This window comes from Ranitomeya imitator, chromosome 2 (assembly GCF_032444005.1).
Source record: "Ranitomeya imitator isolate aRanImi1 chromosome 2, aRanImi1.pri, whole genome shotgun sequence".
Taxonomy (NCBI): domain Eukaryota; kingdom Metazoa; phylum Chordata; class Amphibia; order Anura; family Dendrobatidae; genus Ranitomeya; species Ranitomeya imitator.
Window position 1 is genome coordinate 542,120,886 of NC_091283.1, and position 21,591 is coordinate 542,142,476.

At 39.2% G+C, this 21,591-nt stretch overlaps 1 long non-coding RNA gene across 1 annotated transcript in view; it reads right to left on the bottom strand.

Annotated features, from left to right (window-relative positions):
• Positions 1 to 1,979: 1,979 nt before the first annotated feature.
• LOC138667575 (uncharacterized) overlaps positions 1,980 to 21,591 on the bottom strand; it is a 79,442-nt gene continuing 59,830 nt past the window's right edge. Inside the window, exons 2-3 of the long non-coding RNA XR_011318830.1 lie at positions 3,907 to 4,080; positions 1,980 to 2,150 (exon numbers count right to left, since the gene is read on the bottom strand). This is a non-coding gene — a long non-coding RNA (uncharacterized lncRNA). The remainder of the gene's footprint in view (positions 2,151 to 3,906; positions 4,081 to 21,591) is intronic.

Below are 21,591 nucleotides of genomic sequence, written 5' to 3' on the forward strand. Positions count from 1 at the left end.
CTTGAAGCTCATCAAGAGAATGCCAAGAGTGTGCAAAGCAGTCATCAAAGCAAAAGGTGGCTATTTTGAAGAACCTAGAATATAAGACATCATTTCAGTTGTTTCACACTTTTTGTTAAGTATATAAGTCCACATGTTAATTCATAGTTTTGATGCCTTCAGTGTGAATGTACAATTTTAATAGTCATGAAAATGCAGAAAAATCTTTAAATGAGAAGGTGTGTCCAAACTTTTGGTTTGTACTGTATGTCTATCCCATATCTTTCTATCTATCTATCTATCTATCTATCTATCTATCTATCTATCTATCTATCTATCTAAGATTTATCCATCTATCAATCTCTATTATCTATCATTATCTATCTATCTGGATCTATCTCTATCTGCATCTAACTTTTTATCTATCTATCTATCTATCTATCTATCTATCTAACTATCTATCTATCTATCTATCTATCTATCTATCTATCTATCTATCTATCTATCTATCATATATATTAATATATTTTTATCTATCTAAACTCATTAACTTTTATAGTTATTCTTTTTATGATTAATTTTTACACTCTTTATTAGTTGCACTATCGCACTGCAATACTGTAATTGTACTCTGCTGTATATTGTAAAGTTAACACTGCCATGGGGAACGTTGCCCCATAGTTATGTTGCAGGGGGTTGGGGTTGTTAATAGGCATCAGAAAGCACACCTTCCTTTTCTTAACTCTTAAAGGGAGTATCTCAGAAAGAACAACCCTCCCAAGCCATCTGTATGGGCATTTTGGTTATAGGAAGCTGAATAAAATGATACCTTGATATCTACGATCCGACGTCTTATTCCACAGAAATCCATGTTGTTCTTATTATGTAAATGAGCTGGTAAGATCTATGGGCTGGATGTAGAGCTCCCCGAGAATCTGCCTCCAGAGCTTATTTTAAATTAAAGGGGGCATTACCCGTGTGAGACATGTAGATCAGACTGTCATGTCTCATACTGGTAACACTTCCTTTCATTTAAAATGAACTCTGGGGGCAGAGTGCCAGGAAGATTTGTGTTTTAACAACTCATTTACATAGAAGCTGCTTTTATCACTTGATAGAGGGGGGATTATTAGCTCACCAAGCCATGTCATCCGACGTTCAGGGTTCGATGTGAATACTTTTCTGCCCAAGGATGACAGAAGTATTCTAGGAGTGATACCTTTATTGGCTAACCAGAAAATAATATGTTTGCATGTTGAGGGTTGAAATCTGTGTGTCCGGTGTCAGTCCTGCTGGAGAAGTTCAGCTAAAGGATTAAGGATAAGAGGAAATGAGCAGCACATCCGTCCAACGAAAAGGAAAAATGATTTCATATTTTATTAAAGATTCATTAGAAACATGGAATCCAACATGGAATCATATCCTATGACTAGGGGCGCTTAGACGCCAGAAACGCGTCAGTTTTATATATTTTTTGGATTCCATGTTTCTAATGAATCTTTAATAAAGCATGAAATAATTTGTACTTATTGTCAGAAGGATGTGCCGCTCATTTACTCTTATCTTTGAACCTTGTGCTGCGATCATAGATGACACCCACACTGTATGGTGTTAGTTCACCTCCTGAGCCTGTCCCATACAAGCAGAGCACACACCAGTTGCAAGATAAACATTGGCCCCCCAGGCTGTGCCAGCCCTAACCCTTGCTCAGGTCCCCTGTGTACTGGCACTAGCCTTGACTTTGGAGATGCTTCACATATATCCATATGAATTGATGCCTGTGTGATTATTTGACTTTAAAATGATTTAAAATCACTAGTGATTAGTGTGGCTAAAGTGGTTAATCATATCAAATAAAAAAAACATATGAATGTCAACACACATATAAAAAACAAAAACATACCGTACATTATAAGAAAGTAATAAAAGCTTCAAAGGACATTTAATTCCTGGATGAAATCCAATACACATACCATATATAAAACAATCTGAATAATGTGCCAATTTGACGTGAAACTTTATTACATCATGTACACTATATAGCACAGTAGTTCCATTAGAAATTTGTTAAATTAATCATTTTGTAACAGAAATAAATAATGCAATAAAAAAAGCTGTGTCTGGTCCATGGCAGTCTTCTTTGATGTTGATTAGTAGAAACTTTCCTGGGCCTGAAAGAAAAGAATGTATATTGTTATTCTCAGCGCCACATGTACGGTAATTAGACGTTCATTACATTTTGTGTCACTAGTGAACATGGCAATTTTTATGCCATGTTTCTAGACTTGATTTGGTATAAGGGACAGGTTTCTATCAATCTTCTGACTAAAGTTAGCTAAAGAAGAGGGTGGAGTAACCTAACCCCTAGGCTATATATATTGACACATCTGTCTGGCATAGAGTTTCATCAACCCATATACCGTACACATCCAGTTTAAAATGGATCCACGAGACTCGTCCTATTTTCGTCTGGTTTGCAAATCAGACTTGACCATTAAAACACCACTGCAGCGTTTTTTTATTTTACTGCCAGATTCATTGATGTAAAGTTCTTTGCTCCTAATAATATCCTGACCGATCGCCGTCTTCTTCTGTTCTCGGCACCGCTCCAGTCGTCTTCTGCAGTCTGTGACCTGCCAAATCGCTCCAGTGTTTGCTGGGCTCGCTGGTGGTCACACCTCAATGTAAATCTATGACAGACAGAAAGAGTCCAGAACGAGACTCCCGTTAGACTTGCATTGAGAGCCTGTGACCGTTACCTCTGATTTCTGCAGTCACAAGATGGCGGATTGAGACTGGAGCTGCGCCACGGGAAGCAGAAAATGGCGGCTGATAAGTGTATTACTAGGGGCAGGGAACATGGGTTAGTTATCACTCCAGCAGTCAAATAAAAAAAATGTGGTGCTTTAAAGGGGTTTTCCAGAATTACATGCATTTAAGTAAGAAAATAAATTGTCCCCTAAGGTTGACAACCCCTCTAAAGTCTATGGGAAGACGTAGAAAAAATGTAAAACATACTTTATATCTCAGTTTTTCTTCTGTGTTTCATCCGTCTTTTACTGATCCATTGTTAAGGGCCAATGGATAATTAAAAGTTGACCTGATTCAGTTTTTAAAAAAGGATGAGAGAAAAACGGATGCAACTCCGAGGCAATACAAATGGTATGTGAGAGAAAAACAGTCCGTTGTACACAAATATGAAAATAGACATGGATGTGTGAATGTATAGCTTAAGGCCTCACTCAGACATCAGTGCTTTTTCTGTGATTCTCTCATAGAAAATATAAAATAATTGCAAAGCTTCTCCTATCAATTACAATACATGGCTTACACACCAATGTTGTCCATGATTTTCATGGGCCCCTAGACTTATATGAGTAAATTTGATGCATCACTGGGATTAAAATCTGATATGTCTTTGTGTTTTTGTGTGGACACTCTGTTCACAAAAGAACACGGAGATGTGAATAGCCCCAAATTCAATAACCGTCTTTGTAGCACACTTGCATCCAGGCTTGGACTGGCCCACAGGAGAGCAGGAGAATCCTCCGGTGGGCCCCTCTGCAGGAGTGCGTAACCACCCTTCATATGCGCAGCACCTGGCACAATGTACTTGAATCACTATGACAAAGGCAGCATCTCATTCATTTAACAATCTGCCCAGTTCTCAGATATATACATTTATGATTGAGGATAATGTAACATTTGCATGAAGTTGTAAAGTGGGGCTTCTTAGTTGGGCACTGGTGGGCCCTTGACACCCCAGTCCGACACTCCAAGTTGCATCCGTTAACAATACAAGCTACAGAAACCTCCACCAGTTTTTTGCATGAGAAAATCTGATGAAACCCTGGTAATAAAAACAGACATATGGACCAAGAACTGATAAGAATCTGACCCAGCACAGTATATAAAGCCCCAACTTACCCACTGAGTGTCCTTCTTGGAACCACCACGCATTTGCGTCTCTAAAAGCCTGTCTTCATCAAGAAAAGAATCTCTGCTACTCCGAGGCTTCGAGGACAAGATAATGTATGAGGGAGCTGTCCTGTCTACATGGATGCCTCGTCTGCTAAAATATGCTTGCAATGCACTTAAAAACTGCAACAGAGAAACGGAAACTAGTTGGCTTTATTATCATATTCCATGAAATTGCTAAAAAATGAAAACATATGGCTAAATATATCTTACCATAAATTAGCCATGTATTATATTTGTTGTAGCACTAAGGCCACGGTCACATGTTCAGTATTTGGTCAGTATTTTACCTCAGAATTTGTAACCCAAAACCAGGAGTGGGTGATAAATACAGAAGTGGTGCAGATGTTTCTATTATACTTTTCCTCTATTTGTTCCTCTCCTGGTTTTGGCTTACAAATACTGAGGTAAAATACTGACCAAATACTGAACGTGTGAGGGCAGCCTAAGGGTGAGTTCACACTAGGTGTTTTATCAGCGTTTTTTTTTCTACCGCAAAACCTGATCTCTTAGCAGGAAAAAAGGTGCAGAAAAAAAAGCAGGTTTTTATTGTTTTTTTTGCTGCATTTTTTATGTGGTTTTGGCATGCTATATTTGTCTCTTGTGCACACTGATGAAGTTTAGTGTTGAAAAATAAGTCCTATTCCATAGACTCATGTTTTGACACAAAAAAAAAAACAGCACAACCTGATATCTGCGTTTTTGGTGCATTTTTTCAGCGTTTTTCCCACCACCCATTAATTCAAATGGGTGAAAAATGCTGAAAAAACGCTGAAAGAAGTGACATGTTCTATGTGCAAAAAACATGCAAAGCACAAAATCCTGATCACACAAAACCAAGCTGTGTGCACGAAATTTCTGAAATCTCATAGACTTTGCTGGTACTGTAAAGCGCAGCTGAAAATTTGCATAAAAACGCATAAAAAAACGCTGCAAAATAGTATGAACTTAGCCTTATAAAATATTGGTTTTTACGTTATTTTCTTTTTCATACATTTTTTATTTTATTTTATTAATACTAAAGCAGGGCTTTCCTTTGGATCTTACCTGACCTTAAAATGGAATATTTCACCAGGTATTTGCCAACCATTCTGATAGCAACAAAATGTAGAGACAGAGATCTTGATTCCATCAATGTATCACTTACTGGGCTGCTTGCTGTAGTTTTGATGAAATCATTGTTTTATCAGCAAGAGATTATCACTAGAGGACTAGAAAACCTGCTGCCATGTAGTCCATCATATTCACATATAACCTTATATCTCTGTGTAACCCCATCCCCACCACTGATTGGCAGCTTTCTGCCTATGCATAGTGTGCACAGAAAGCTGCCAATCAGTTATGGGTCGGGGTTACACGGAGCTCAGCATTCAGAGAACTGGTAAGTCTGCAGCAGAATAAACCTGATCTTATCAAAACTGCAGCCAGCAGCCCAGTTACATCAGTGGAATCAAGGTTTCTGCCCCTAGATCATTCCACTCTGCTTTGCACTTATTCACATTGAGGTCATTTTGACACACGGTTAGGTTTTACTTTTAGTGATAGTATAGGACCGTCCCGATTTGGGTACACTTTGTCGCAGTGGAATGTACCCTACGTTATTTATATGTACTGTTACGTTTTACTTGCTTACAGCAGGGTTTTTGCTAATTTTGTCTCTATCTTAGGTTTACTCTTAGAGGGGGTAGCAAAAACCTGGTGACGGATTCCCTTCAAATTTGGAGTCCTTGACCCTGGAGAAGTAGTTTTACATTTATAGGTTTTCATCTATTGAGTATGCATTTTTTATGCCGATGGATACACAAGAATTGTGTGCTAAGTACCTCAGTTCTATAATTATAGTCTATACAGCAGTCATTCATATCTTCAATGATTAGATATACACTAATACACAACATTCTGCCGCATTTCTTTGTATAAATATATCTCACATACTGGAAGAAGCATAAGTAAGCACACACTACCCAAATATAAGGGCACTTCACAAGCCTATTCTTAGCCATCCATAGATTGAGGATCCGGGAGTATTATCTGCGCACTTACCACACAATAAGTTGTTGCAGATCAATACGCACCATATATTGAGGGTTTACTTTGATGAAAGAATGAAAGGCTTCATTAATCAATTGCTGTTAAAGAGCCACCAGTGTATCCGACATAACGTTACTTAAAAGCATGATATATCATCCAGCTCTATCTTGCGATTTGCGTATAAGATCTCTAATGAATTGGAATAAAACATTTGAAGATCTAGTCCTCCTTCCATCTTATTGGTAAATACAGGTGCTTCTCACAAAATTGGAATATAATCAAAAAGTTAATTTATTTCAGTTCTTTAATACAAAAGTGAATCTCATATATTATATAGAGTCATTACAAACAGAGCGATCTATTTCATGTGTTTATTTCTGTTAATGTTGATGATTATGGCTTACAGCTTATGAAAACCCAAATGTCATTATCTCAGTAAATTAGAATAATTTACGAAAAACACCTGCGAAGGCTTCCAAGGCGTTTAAAAAGGTCCCTTAGTCTGTTTCAGTAGGCTCCACAATCATGGGGAAGACTGCTGTCTTGACCAAATCAGTCACTGACACACTCCACAAGGAGGGTAAACCACAAAAGGTCATTGCTAAAGAAGCTGGCTGTTCACAGAGTGCATATTAGTGGAAAATTGAGTGGAAGGAAAAAGTGTGGTAGAAAAAGGTTCACAAGCAACCGGGATATCCGCAGCCTTGAAAGGATTGTTACGAAAAGGCCATTCAAAATTTTGGATGAGATTCACAAGGAGTGGACTGCTGCTGGAGTGATTGCTTCAAGAGCCATCACACACTGACGTATCCAGGACATGGGCTACAAGTGTCACATTCCTTGTGTCAAGCCACTCATGACCAATAGACAATGCCAGATGTGTCTTACCTGGGCCAAGGAGAAAAAGAACTGGACTGTTGCTCAGTGGTGCAAGGTGTTGTTTTCAGATTAAAGTAAATTTTGCATTTCATTTGGAAAGCAATGTCCCAGAGTCTGGAGGAAGAGTGGAGATGCACACAATCCAAGCTGCTTGAGGTCTAGTGTGAAGCTTCCACAATCAGTGATGGTTTGGGGAGCCATGTCATCTGCTGGTGTAGGTCCACTGAGTTTTATCAAGACCAAAGTCAGTGCAGCCATCTATCAGGAAGTTTTAGAGCACATCATGCTTCCCTCTGTCGACAAGCTTTTTGGAGATGGAATTTCATTCTCCAGCAGGACTTGGCACCTGTTCACACTGCCAAAAGTACCAATACCTGGTATAAAAACGACAGTATCACTGTGCTTGATTGGCCAGCAAACTCACCTGACTTTAACCCCATAGAGAATCTACAGTGCATTGTCAAGAGGAAGAAGAGAGACACCAGATCTAACAATGTAGACAAGCAGAAGGCTGCTATCAAAGCATCCTGGGCTTCCATAACACCTCAGCAGTGCCACAGGCTGATTGCCTCCATGCCATGTCGCATTAATACAGTAATTGATGCAAAAGGAGCCCCGACCAAGTATTGAGTGCATTTACTGAATATACATTTCAGTAGGCCAACATTTCGGATTTCATAATCATTGTTCAAGCTGTGTTCTAATGTATGATCCATTAAAGGAAATCTGTCACCAAGATCAACCATCCTAAGTTGTCTATATGGGCATGTAGGTAATAGAAAGTTGAATGAAATGATACCTTGACATCTGCGATCCGATGTCTAAGGCTGCGTGCACACGATGCGGATTTAGTGCGGATCCACAGCTTTTTTTTTTTCCGTGCAGAAACGCTGCAGTTCCGCAAAGTGATTTACAGTACAATGTAAATCAATAGAGAAAAAAAATGCTGTGCTAATGGTGCGGAAAAATCCGCATAAAAACCGCTGCGGATCAAAAGAAGTAGCATGTCAATTCTTTTGTGCGGAACTGCAGCATTTCTGAACCCTTCCATTATAGAAATCCGCAGGGGTAAAAAAATGCAAAAAATCCGCACAAAATCAACATCAAATCCGCAACAAAAATGCACCAAATCCGCATAAAAAAACGCGTCAAATCCGCACCTGCGTTTTCTGCCAGGAGATGCGGATTTTGTGCAGAAAATTCTGCACCCCAATCCGCAATGTGTGCACATAGCCTTGCGAAAGTATTCGGCCCCCTGGAACCTTTCAACCTTTTCCCACATATCATGCTTCAAACATAAATGTATTTTTTTGGTGTAGAATCAACAACAAGTAGAACACAATTGTGAAGTTGAACTAAATTTTTTGGTTAGTTTAAATTTTTGTGGAAATTCAAAAACTGAAAAGTGGGGTGTGCAATATTATTAGGCCCCTTTACTTTCAGTGCCGCAAACTCACTCCAGAAGTTCATTGTGGATCTCTGAATGATCCAATGTTGTCCTAAATGCCTAATGATGATAAATATAATCCACCTGTGTGTAATCAAGTCTCCGTATAAATGCACCTGCTCTGTGATAGTCTCAGTTCTGTTTGAAGCACAGAGAGCATAATGAAGACCAAGGAACACAACAGGCAGGTCCGTGATACTGTTGTGGAGAAGTTTAAAGCCGGATTTGGATACAAAATGATTTCCAAAACTTTAAACAACCCAAGGAGCCCTGTGCAAGTATCATACCACTGCAAATCTACTAAGACCCGGCCGTCCCTCTAAACTTTTATCTCAAACAAGGAGAAGACTGATCAGAGATGCAGCCAAGAGGCCCATGATCACTCTGGATGAACTAAAGAGATCTACAGCTGAGGTGGGACAGTCTGTCCATAGAACAACAATCGTACACTGCATAAATCTGGCCTTTATGGAAGAGTGGCAAGAAGAAAGCCATTTCTCAAAGATATCCATAAAAAGTGTCATTTAAAGTTTGCAACAAGCCACCTGGGAGACACACCAAAAATGTGGACGAAGGTGGTCTGGTCAGATGAAACCAAAATCGAACTTTTTGGCAACAATGTCAAACGATATGGTTGGCGTAAAGGCTCATCACCCTGAACACACCATCCCCACTGTCAAACATGGTGATGGCAGCATCATAGTTTGGACCTGCTTTTCTTCAGCAGGGGCAGGGAAGATGGTTAAAATGATGGAAGATGGAAGAAACCAAATACAGGACCATTCTTGACAAAACCTTTTGGAGTCTGAGACTGGGACGAAGATTTGTCTTCCAACAAGACAATGATCCCAAACATAAAGTAAAATCTACAATGGAATGGTTCGCAAATAAACGTATCCAGGTGTTAGAATGGCCAAGTCAAAGTACAGACCTCAATCCAATCAAGAATCTGTGGAAAGAGCTGAAAACTGCTGTTCACAAACGATCTCCATCAAACCTCACTGAGCTCGAGCTGTTTGCCGAGGAAGAATGGGCAAGAATTTCAGTCTCTTGATGTTAAAAACTGATAGAGACATACCCAAAGCGACTTGCAGCTGTAATCGCAACAAAAGGTGGCGCAACAAAGTATTAAGTTAAAGGGGCCGAATAATATTGCACGCCTCACTTTTCAGTTTTTGAATTTCCACAAAAATTTTAAATAACCAATAAATTTCATTCAACTTCACAATTGTGTTCCACTTGTTGTTGATTCTTCACCAAAAATTTACATTTGGTATTTTTATGTTTGAAGCATGATATGTGGGAAAAGATTGAAAAGTTCCAGGGGACCGAATATTTTTGCAAGGCACTGTATTTGTAAAAAATGCAAGTTTTCTTAATAAGTAAATTAGTTGTTAAGATCTATGGGCCAGACACAGATCTCCCCGCGAATCTGCTCCAGAGCTTATTGTAAATGAAAGGAGTTGTTATCAGTGTGAGACATGTAGATTAAGAGGGCAGACTGTCAGTCTCACACTGGTAGCACCCCCTTTCATTTACAATAAGTTTTGGAGGCAGATTCTCATGCAGATCTACAGTTAGGTCCAGAAATATTTTGATAGTGACTGAATCTTTGTGATTTCAGCTCTGCAGACCATTATTTTCTGTTTAAAATGAAAGAAATTAGATGCAATTGAAGTGTAGACTTTCAGGTTTAAATAAAAGGGTTGAAAAAATAAGTCATGTGAAATGTTTAGGAATTTCAACCATTTTTCTGCAAAGCCTCCTCATTTCCGGGGCTCAAAAGTACCGTAATTGGATACATTAACTTTATCATAAATAAAAATTTCATCTTTAATACTTTGTAGTGAATCCTTTCCAGGCAATGATTGCTTGAAGTCTGGAAGTCATGGACATCACTAAACACCCAAATTCCTCCTTTGTGATGCTTTGCCAGGCCTTTACTGCAGCCGTCTTCAGTTGTAGCTGGTTTGTGAGTCTCTCTGCTTTAAGTTTTGTCTTAAGAATGTGAAATGCTTCTCAATGGGGCAGAGATTTGGTGATTAATTTCGCCATTGCAGAATATTCCACTTCTTTGCCTTAAAAACTCCTCAGTTGCTTTCACAGTATGTTTTGGGTCATTGTCCATCTGTACTATGAAGCGGCATCCAATCAACATTGCTGCATTTGGTTGGATCTGAGAAGAAAAGTATAGCCCTGTACACTTCAGAATTCATCAATATATTCATATCATCAATAAACACTAGTGACACAGTGCCATTGGAAGCTAAGCGTGCCCATGCCAGCACATTACTTTCACCATGTTGTACAGAGGATGTGGTGTGCTTTGCATCATTCATGAGCTGTTTTGCACCTTCTCAATATGTTCTTCTTCCCATCATTCTGGTACAAGTTGATCTTAGTTTCATCTGTCCAAAGATTGCTTTTCCAGGACAGGGCTGGCTTCTTTAAATGTTTTGTGGTAAAGTATAACCTGGCCTTTCTATTTTTAAGGCTGATCAATGGTTTGCACCTTATGTTGATCCCTCTGTATTTGCTTGTTTTCTTTTAGATACTGAAAAGCCTACTTCCTGGAAAGTGTTGTTCACTTGGTTAGATGTTATGAAGGGGTTTTTCTTCACCGCTGAAAGATTTTGACATCTAGGCCTTTTGGAGTTCCCAAGCTCACTAGTGCACTCTTTAGGAGTGGCCAGACTGTTGATTGGGCCACTCCTAACATTTCTGCTATCTAATGGATTTCTTCTTTTTTTTCAGCCTAGTAATGGTGTGTTTCTCTTCGATTGAGAGCTACTTTGACCACATGTGGGTTCACAACCACAGCTTCGAAATGCAAAAGCCACACATAGAATCAGTTCCAGACCTTTTATCTGCTTAATTGATGATGGTAGCCCATGCAACCCATTAAAGAACTTTTGAGATAATTTCCCAATTACTTTTGGTCTCTTTAAATAGAGACAGCTAAATATTAGAGCTGGTATTCCTAAACCCTTTCTCCAATTAGGATTTGAATACCCTCAAAATAAAGCTGAGAGTTGGCACTTTAAGCTCATATTAATCACATAACTGTATCTTGAATATGTTTACATAAACAGTTAAAATATCAAACCTTGTATCACTGTACAAATATTTCTGGTCCTAACTGTATGTCCAGTCCATAGATTTTAACAGCTCATGTACATGTAATGAAAAATGTTGATATATAATTTTATTCAACTCGCTATAACTTACATACATACATAGACAACTTAAGAGTGCTGATCTTACTGACAGATTCTCTTTAAAGGGGTTATGCTGTCAAAACAGATACGTCTGCAATCACTCTGTGTGCATGTAGACTTATGAATCCCTCCAGCACACGCACTGTGCGCTGCAGAGATTTGCCGGTTTCAGACTTGGGAACGGAGGGAATGTATGCATTTGCACATACTCCCGGCCAGTGGGCGCAGACTCACTCCATACACTTGTATTGAAACAGGAACACATGGGCTACTTGCACAGTGAACAAGTCTGTATGATCATGTTCACACACCACCAAGAAACCTGAAGACACGAAAGAGAATAGTAAAACCAAAAACACTCAGTTTGAAAAAATGTTGCAGTAATCCGCAAGTGCTAGTAAAAGATGTAAAAAACAGGGTATTTGGTTGATACGTTTTTTGCAAAAAATGTATACTAAGCTGCTCTACCAATCTTCACGGTATACCCTTATCAGAGCAGTCCTAACTAATGTATGCAATCCCTATCTGATGTATTTAAAAACCTGATCATCTGTATATAACCTGTGTGAACAGGGTTCAGAGAGGAAAAATCCATGTGTGCATACAGGGTAGAACAGCTTTTGTGCAGATAGCCCAAGAGGAGTGGTGGAACTCCCCAGTCTTGTAGACACAAGAGAACAATTATGGAAACAGGAACACATGGGCTACTTGCACAGTGAACAAGTCTGTATGATCATGTTCACACACCACCAAGAAACCTGAAGACACGAAAGAGAATAGTAAAACCAAAAACACTCAGTTTGAAAAAATGTTGCAGTAATCCGCAAGTGCTAGTAAAAGATGTAAAAAACAGGGTATTTGGTTGATACGTTTTTTGCAAAAAATGTATACTAAGCTGCTCTACCAATCTTCACGGTATACCCTTATCAGAGCAGTCCTAACTAATGTATGCAATCCCTATCTGATGTATTTAAAAACCTGATCATCTGTATATAACCTGTGTGAACAGGGTTCAGAGAGGAAAAATCCATGTGTGCATATAGGGTAGAACAGCTTTTGTGCAGATAGCCCAAGAGGAGTGGTGGAACTCCCCAGTCTTGTAGACACAAGAGAACAATTATGGAAACAGGAACACATGGGCTACTTGCACAGTGAACAAGTCTGTATGATCATGTTCACACACCACCAAGAAACCTGAAGACACGAAAGAGAATAGTAAAACCAAAAACACTCAGTTTGAAAAAATGTTGCAGTAATCCGCAAGTGCTAGTAAAAGATGTAAAAAACAGGGTATTTGGTTGATACGTTTTTTGCAAAAAATGTATACTAAGCTGCTCTACCAATCTTCACGGTATACCCTTATCAGAGCAGTCCTAACTAATGTATGCAATCCCTATCTGATGTATTTAAAAACCTGATCATCTGTATATAACCTGTGTGAACAGGGTTCAGAGAGGAAAAATCCATGTGTGCATACAGGGTAGAACAGCTTTTGTGCAGATAGCCCAAGAGGAGTGGTGGAACTCCCCAGTCTTGTAGACACAAGAGAACAATTATGGAAACAGGAACACATGGGCTACTTGCACAGTGAACAAGTCTGTATGATCATGTTCACACACCACCAAGAAACCTGAAGACACGAAAGAGAATAGTAAAACCAAAAACACTCAGTTTGAAAAAATGTTGCAGTAATCCGCAAGTGCTAGTAAAAGATGTAAAAAACAGGGTATTTGGTTGATACGTTTTTTGCAAAAAATGTATACTAAGCTGCTCTACCAATCTTCACGGTATACCCTTATCAGAGCAGTCCTAACTAATGTATGCAATCCCTATCTGATGTATTTAAAAACCTGATCATCTGTATATAACCTGTGTGAACAGGGTTCAGAGAGGAAAAATCCATGTGTGCATACAGGGTAGAACAGCTTTTGTGCAGATAGCCCAAGAGGAGTGGTGGAACTCCCCAGTCTTGTAGACACAAGAGAACAATTATGGAAACAGGAACACATGGGCTACTTGCACAGTGAACAAGTCTGTATGATCATGTTCACACACCACCAAGAAACCTGAAGACACGAAAGAGAATAGTAAAACCAAAAACACTCAGTTTGAAAAAATGTTGCAGTAATCCGCAAGTGCTAGTAAAAGATGTAAAAAACAGGGTATTTGGTTGATACGTTTTTTGCAAAAAATGTATACTAAGCTGCTCTACCAATCTTCACGGTATACCCTTATCAGAGCAGTCCTAACTAATGTATGCAATCCCTATCTGATGTATTTAAAAACCTGATCATCTGTATATAACCTGTGTGAACAGGGTTCAGAGAGGAAAAATCCATGTGTGCATATAGGGTAGAACAGCTTTTGTGCAGATAGCCCAAGAGGAGTGGTGGAACTCCCCAGTCTTGTAGACACAAGAGAACAATTATGGAAACAGGAACACATGGGCTACTTGCACAGTGAACAAGTCTGTATGATCATGTTCACACACCACCAAGAAACCTGAAGACACGAAAGAGAATAGTAAAACCAAAAACACTCAGTTTGAAAAAATGTTGCAGTAATCCGCAAGTGCTAGTAAAAGATGTAAAAAACAGGGTATTTGGTTGATACGTTTTTTGCAAAAAATGTATACTAAGCTGCTCTACCAATCTTCACGGTATACCCTTATCAGAGCAGTCCTAACTAATGTATGCAATCCCTATCTGATGTATTTAAAAACCTGATCATCTGTATATAACCTGTGTGAACAGGGTTCAGAGAGGAAAAATCCATGTGTGCATACAGGGTAGAACAGCTTTTGTGCAGATAGCCCAAGAGGAGTGGTGGAACTCCCCAGTCTTGTAGACACAAGAGAACAATTATGGAAACAGGAACACATGGGCTACTTGCACAGTGAACAAGTCTGTATGATCATGTTCACACACCACCAAGAAACCTGAAGACACGAAAGAGAATAGTAAAACCAAAAACACTCAGTTTGAAAAAATGTTGCAGTAATCCGCAAGTGCTAGTAAAAGATGTAAAAAACAGGGTATTTGGTTGATACGTTTTTTGCAAAAAATGTATACTAAGCTGCTCTACCAATCTTCACGGTATACCCTTATCAGAGCAGTCCTAACTAATGTATGCAATCCCTATCTGATGTATTTAAAAACCTGATCATCTGTATATAACCTGTGTGAACAGGGTTCAGAGAGGAAAAATCCATGTGTGCATACAGGGTAGAACAGCTTTTGTGCAGATAGCCCAAGAGGAGTGGTGGAACTCCCCAGTCTTGTAGACACAAGAGAACAATTATGGAAACAGGAACACATGGGCTACTTGCACAGTGAACAAGTCTGTATGATCATGTTCACACACCACCAAGAAACCTGAAGACACGAAAGAGAATAGTAAAACCAAAAACACTCAGTTTGAAAAAATGTTGCAGTAATCCGCAAGTGCTAGTAAAAGATGTAAAAAACAGGGTATTTGGTTGATACGTTTTTTGCAAAAAATGTATACTAAGCTGCTCTACCAATCTTCACGGTATACCCTTATCAGAGCAGTCCTAACTAATGTATGCAATCCCTATCTGATGTATTTAAAAACCTGATCATCTGTATATAACCTGTGTGAACAGGGTTCAGAGAGGAAAAATCCATGTGTGCATAGAGGGTAGAACAGCTTTTGTGCAGATAGCCCAAGAGGAGTGGTGGAACTCCCCAGTCTTGTAGACACAAGAGAACAATTATGGAAACAGGAACACATGGGCTACTTGCACAGTGAACAAGTCTGTATGATCATGTTCACACACCACCAAGAAACCTGAAGACACGAAAGAGAATAGTAAAACCAAAAACACTCAGTTTGAAAAAATGTTGCAGTAATCCGCAAGTGCTAGTAAAAGATGTAAAAAACAGGGTATTTGGTTGATACGTTTTTTGCAAAAAATGTATACTAAGCTGCTCTACCAATCTTCACGGTATACCCTTATCAGAGCAGTCCTAACTAATGTATGCAATCCCTATCTGATGTATTTAAAAACCTGATCATCTGTATATAACCTGTGTGAACAGGGTTCAGAGAGGAAAAATCCATGTGTGCATACAGGGTAGAACAGCTTTTGTGCAGATAGCCCAAGAGGAGTGGTGGAACTCCCCAGTCTTGTAGACACAAGAGAACAATTATGGAAACAGGAACACATGGGCTACTTGCACAGTGAACAAGTCTGTATGATCATGTTCACACACCACCAAGAAACCTGAAGACACGAAAGAGAATAGTAAAACCAAAAACACTCAGTTTGAAAAAATGTTGCAGTAATCCGCAAGTGCTAGTAAAAGATGTAAAAAACAGGGTATTTGGTTGATACGTTTTTTGCAAAAAATGTATACTAAGCTGCTCTACCAATCTTCACGGTATACCCTTATCAGAGCAGTCCTAACTAATGTATGCAATCCCTATCTGATGTATTTAAAAACCTGATCATCTGTATATAACCTGTGTGAACAGGGTTCAGAGAGGAAAAATCCATGTGTGCATACAGGGTAGAACAGCTTTTGTGCAGATAGCCCAAGAGGAGTGGTGGAACTCCCCAGTCTTGTAGACACAAGAGAACAATTATGGAAACAGGAACACATGGGCTACTTGCACAGTGAACAAGTCTGTATGATCATGTTCACACACCACCAAGAAACCTGAAGACACGAAAGAGAATAGTAAAACCAAAAACACTCAGTTTGAAAAAATGTTGCAGTAATCCGCAAGTGCTAGTAAAAGATGTAAAAAACAGGGTAATTGGTTGATACGTTTTTTGCAAAAAATGTATACTAAGCTGCTCTACCAATCTTCACGGTATACCCTTATCAGAGCAGTCCTAACTAATGTATGCAATCCCTATCTGATGTATTTAAAAACCTGATCATCTGTATATAACCTGTGTGAACAGGGTTCAGAGAGGAAAAATCCATGTGTGCATACAGGGTAGAACAGCTTTTGTGCAGATAGCCCAAGAGGAGTGGTGGAACTCCCCAGTCTTGTAGACACAAGAGAACAATTATGGAAACAGGAACACATGGGCTACTTGCACAGTGAACAAGTCTGTATGATCATGTTCACACACCACCAAGAAACCTGAAGACACGAAAGAGAATAGTAAAACCAAAAACACTCAGTTTGAAAAAATGTTGCAGTAATCCGCAAGTGCTAGTAAAAGATGTAAAAAACAGGGTATTTGGTTGATACGTTTTTTGCAAAAAATGTATACTAAGCTGCTCTACCAATCTTCACGGTATACCCTTATCAGAGCAGTCCTAACTAATGTATGCAATCCCTATCTGATGTATTTAAAAACCTGATCATCTGTATATAACCTGTGTGAACAGGGTTCAGAGAGGAAAAATCCATGTGTGCATACAGGGTAGAACAGCTTTTGTGCAGATAGCCCAAGAGGAGTGGTGGAACTCCCCAGTCTTGTAGACACAAGAGAACAATTATGGAAACAGGAACACATGGGCTACTTGCACAGTGAACAAGTCTGTATGATCATGTTCACACACCACCAAGAAACCTGAAGACACGAAAGAGAATAGTAAAACCAAAAACACTCAGTTTGAAAAAATGTTGCAGTAATCCGCAAGTGCTAGTAAAAGATGTAAAAAACAGGGTATTTGGTTGATACGTTTTTTGCAAAAAATGTATACTAAGCTGCTCTACCAATCTTCACGGTATACCCTTATCAGAGCAGTCCTAACTAATGTATGCAATCCCTATCTGATGTATTTAAAAACCTGATCATCTGTATATAACCTGTGTGAACAGGGTTCAGAGAGGAAAAATCCATGTGTGCATACAGGGTAGAACAGCTTTTGTGCAGATAGCCCAAGAGGAGTGGTGGAACTCCCCAGTCTTGTAGACACAAGAGAACAATTATGGAAACAGGAACACATGGGCTACTTGCACAGTGAACAAGTCTGTATGATCATGTTCACACACCACCAAGAAACCTGAAGACACGAAAGAGAATAGTAAAACCAAAAACACTCAGTTTGAAAAAATGTTGCAGTAATCCGCAAGTGCTAGTAAAAGATGTAAAAAACAGGGTATTTGGTTGATACGTTTTTTGCAAAAAATGTATACTAAGCTGCTCTACCAATCTTCACGGTATACCCTTATCAGAGCAGTCCTAACTAATGTATGCAATCCCTATCTGATGTATTTAAAAACCTGATCATCTGTATATAACCTGTGTGAACAGGGTTCAGAGAGGAAAAATCCATGTGTGCATACAGGGTAGAACAGCTTTTGTGCAGATAGCCCAAGAGGAGTGGTGGAACTCCCCAGTCTTGTAGACACAAGAGAACAATTATGGAAACAGGAACACATGGGCTACTTGCACAGTGAACAAGTCTGTATGATCATGTTCACACACCACCAAGAAACCTGAAGACACGAAAGAGAATAGTAAAACCAAAAACACTCAGTTTGAAAAAATGTTGCAGTAATCCGCAAGTGCTAGTAAAAGATGTAAAAAACAGGGTATTTGGTTGATACGTTTTTTGCAAAAAATGTATACTAAGCTGCTCTACCAATCTTCACGGTATACCCTTATCAGAGCAGTCCTAACTAATGTATGCAATCCCTATCTGATGTATTTAAAAACCTGATCATCTGTATATAACCTGTGTGAACAGGGTTCAGAGAGGAAAAATCCATGTGTGCATACAGGGTAGAACAGCTTTTGTGCAGATAGCCCAAGAGGAGTGGTGGAACTCCCCAGTCTTGTAGACACAAGAGAACAATTATGGAAACAGGAACACATGGGCTACTTGCACAGTGAACCAGTCTGTATGATCATGTTCACACACCACCAAGAAACCTGAAGACACGAAAGAGAATAGTAAAACTAAAAACACTCAGTTTGAAAAAATGTTGCAGTAATCCGCAAGTGCTAGTAAAAGATGTAAAAAACAGGGTATTTGGTTGATACGTTTTTTGCAAAAAATGTATACTAAGCTGCTCTACCAATCTTCACGGTATACCCTTATCAGAGCAGTCCTAACTAATGTATGCAATCCCTATCTGATGTATTTAAAAACCTGATCATCTGTATATATCCTGTGTGAACAGGGTTCAGAGAGGAAAAATCCATGTGTGCATACAGGGTAGAACAGCTTTTGTGCAGATAGCCCAAGAGGAGTGGTGGAACTCCCCAGTCTTGTAGACACAAGAGAACAATTATGGAAACAGGAACACATGGGCTACTTGCACAGTGAACAAGTCTGTATGATCATGTTCACACACCACCAAGAAACCTGAAGACACGAAAGAGAATAGTAAAACCAAAAACACTCAGTTTGAAAAAATGTTGCAGTAATCCGCAAGTGCTAGTAAAAGATGTAAAAAACAGGGTATTTGGTTGATACGTTTTTTGCAAAAAATGTATACTAAGCTGCTCTACCAATCTTCACGGTATACCCTTATCAGAGCAGTCCTAACTAATGTATGCAATCCCTATCTGATGTATTTAAAAACCTGATCATCTGTATATAACCTGTGTGAACAGGGTTCAGAGAGGAAAAATCCATGTGTGCATACAGGGTAGAACAGCTTTTGTGCAGATAGCCCAAGAGGAGTGGTGGAACTCCCCAGTCTTGTAGACACAAGAGAACAATTATGGAAACAGGAACACATGGGCTACTTGCACAGTGAACAAGTCTGTATGATCATGTTCACACACCACCAAGAAACCTGAAGACACGAAAGAGAATAGTAAAACCAAAAACACTCAGTTTGAAAAAATGTTGCAGTAATCCGCAAGTGCTAGTAAAAGATGTAAAAAACAGGGTATTTGGTTGATACGTTTTTTGCAAAAAATGTATACTAAGCTGCTCTACCAATCTTCACGGTATACCCTTATCAGAGCAGTCCTAACTAATGTATGCAATCCCTATCTGATGTATTTAAAAACCTGATCATCTGTATATAACCTGTGTGAACAGGGTTCAGAGAGGAAAAATCCATGTGTGCATACAGGGTAGAACAGCTTTTGTGCAGATAGCCCAAGAGGAGTGGTGGAACTCCCCAGTCTTGTAGACACAAGAGAACAATTATGGAAACAGGAACACATGGGCTACTTGCACAGTGAACAAGTCTGTATGATCATGTTCACACACCACCAAGAAACCTGAAGACACGAAAGAGAATAGTAAAACCAAAAACACTCAGTTTGAAAAAATGTTGCAGTAATCCGCAAGTGCTAGTAAAAGATGTAAAAAACAGGGTATTTGGTTGATACGTTTTTTGCAAAAAATGTATACTAAGCTGCTCTACCAATCTTCACGGTATACCCTTATCAGAGCAGTCCTAACTAATGTATGCAATCCCTATCTGATGTATTTAAAAACCTGATCATCTGTATATAACCTGTGTGAACAGGGTTCAGAGAGGAAAAATCCATGTGTGCATACAGGGTAGAACAGCTTTTGTGCAGATAGCCCAAGAGGAGTGGTGGAACTCCCCAGTCTTGTAGACACAAGAGAACAATTATGGAAACAGGAACACATGGGCTACTTGCACAGTGAACAAGTCTGTATGATCATGTTCACACACCACCAAGAAACCTGAAGACACGAAAGAGAATAGTAAAACCAAAAACACTCAGTTTGAAAAAATGTTGCAGTAATCCGCAAGTGCTAGTAAAAGATGTAAAAAACAGGGTATTTGGTTGATACGTTTTTTGCAAAAAATGTATACTAAGCTGCTCTACCAATCGTCACGGTATACCCTTATCAGAGCAGTCCTAACTAATGTATGCAATCCCTATCTGATGTATTTAAAAACCTGATCATCTGTATATAACCTGTGTGAACAGGGTTCAGAGAGGAAAAATCCATGTGTGCATACAGGGTAGAACAGCTTTTGTGCAGATAGCCCAAGAGGAGTGGTGGAACTCCCCAGTCTTGTAGACACAAGAGAACAATTATGGAAACAGGAACACATGGGCTACTTGCACAGTGAACAAGTCTGTATGATCATGTTCACACACCACCAAGAAACCTGAAGACACGAAAGAGAATAGTAAAACCAAAAACACTCAGTTTGAAAAAATGTTGCAGTAATCCGCAAGTGCTAGTAAAAGATGTAAAAAACAGGGTATTTGGTTGATACGTTTTTTGCAAAAAATGTATACTAAGCTGCTCTACCAATCTTCACGGTATACCCTTATCAGAGCAGTCCTAACTAATGTATGCAATCCCTATCTGATGTATTTAAAAACCTGATCATCTGTATATAACCTGTGTGAACAGGGTTCAGAGAGGAAAAATCCATGTGTGCATACAGGGTAGAACAGCTTTTGTGCAGATAGCCCAAGAGGAGTGGTGGAACTCCCCAGTCTTGTAGACACAAGAGAACAATTATGGAAACAGGAACACATGGGCTACTTGCACAGTGAACAAGTCTGTATGATCATGTTCACACACCACCAAGAAACCTGAAGACACGAAAGAGAATAGTAAAACCAAAAACACTCAGTTTGAAAAAATGTTGCAGTAATCCGCAAGTGCTAGTAAAAGATGTAAAAAACAGGGTATTTGGTTGATACGTCTTTTGCAAAAAATGTATACTAAGCTGCTCTACCAATCTTCACGGTATACCCTTATCAGAGCAGTCCTAACTAATGTATGCAATCCCTATCTGATGTATTTAAAAACCTGATCATCTGTATATAACTTGTGTGAACAGGGTTCAGAGAGGAAAAATCCATGTGTGCATACAGGGTAGAACAGCTTTTGTGCAGATAGCCCAAGAGGAGTGGTGGAACTCCCCAGTCTTGTAGACACAAGAGAACAATTATGGAAACAGGAACACATGGGCTACTTGCACAGTGAACAAGTCTGTATGATCATGTTCACACACCACCAAGAAACCTGAAGACACGAAAGAGAATAGTAAAACCAAAAACACTCAGTTTGAAAAAATGTTGCAGTAATCCGCAAGTGCTAGTAAAAGATGTAAAAAACAGGGTATTTGGTTGATACGTTTTTTGCAAAAAATGTATACTAAGCTGCTCTA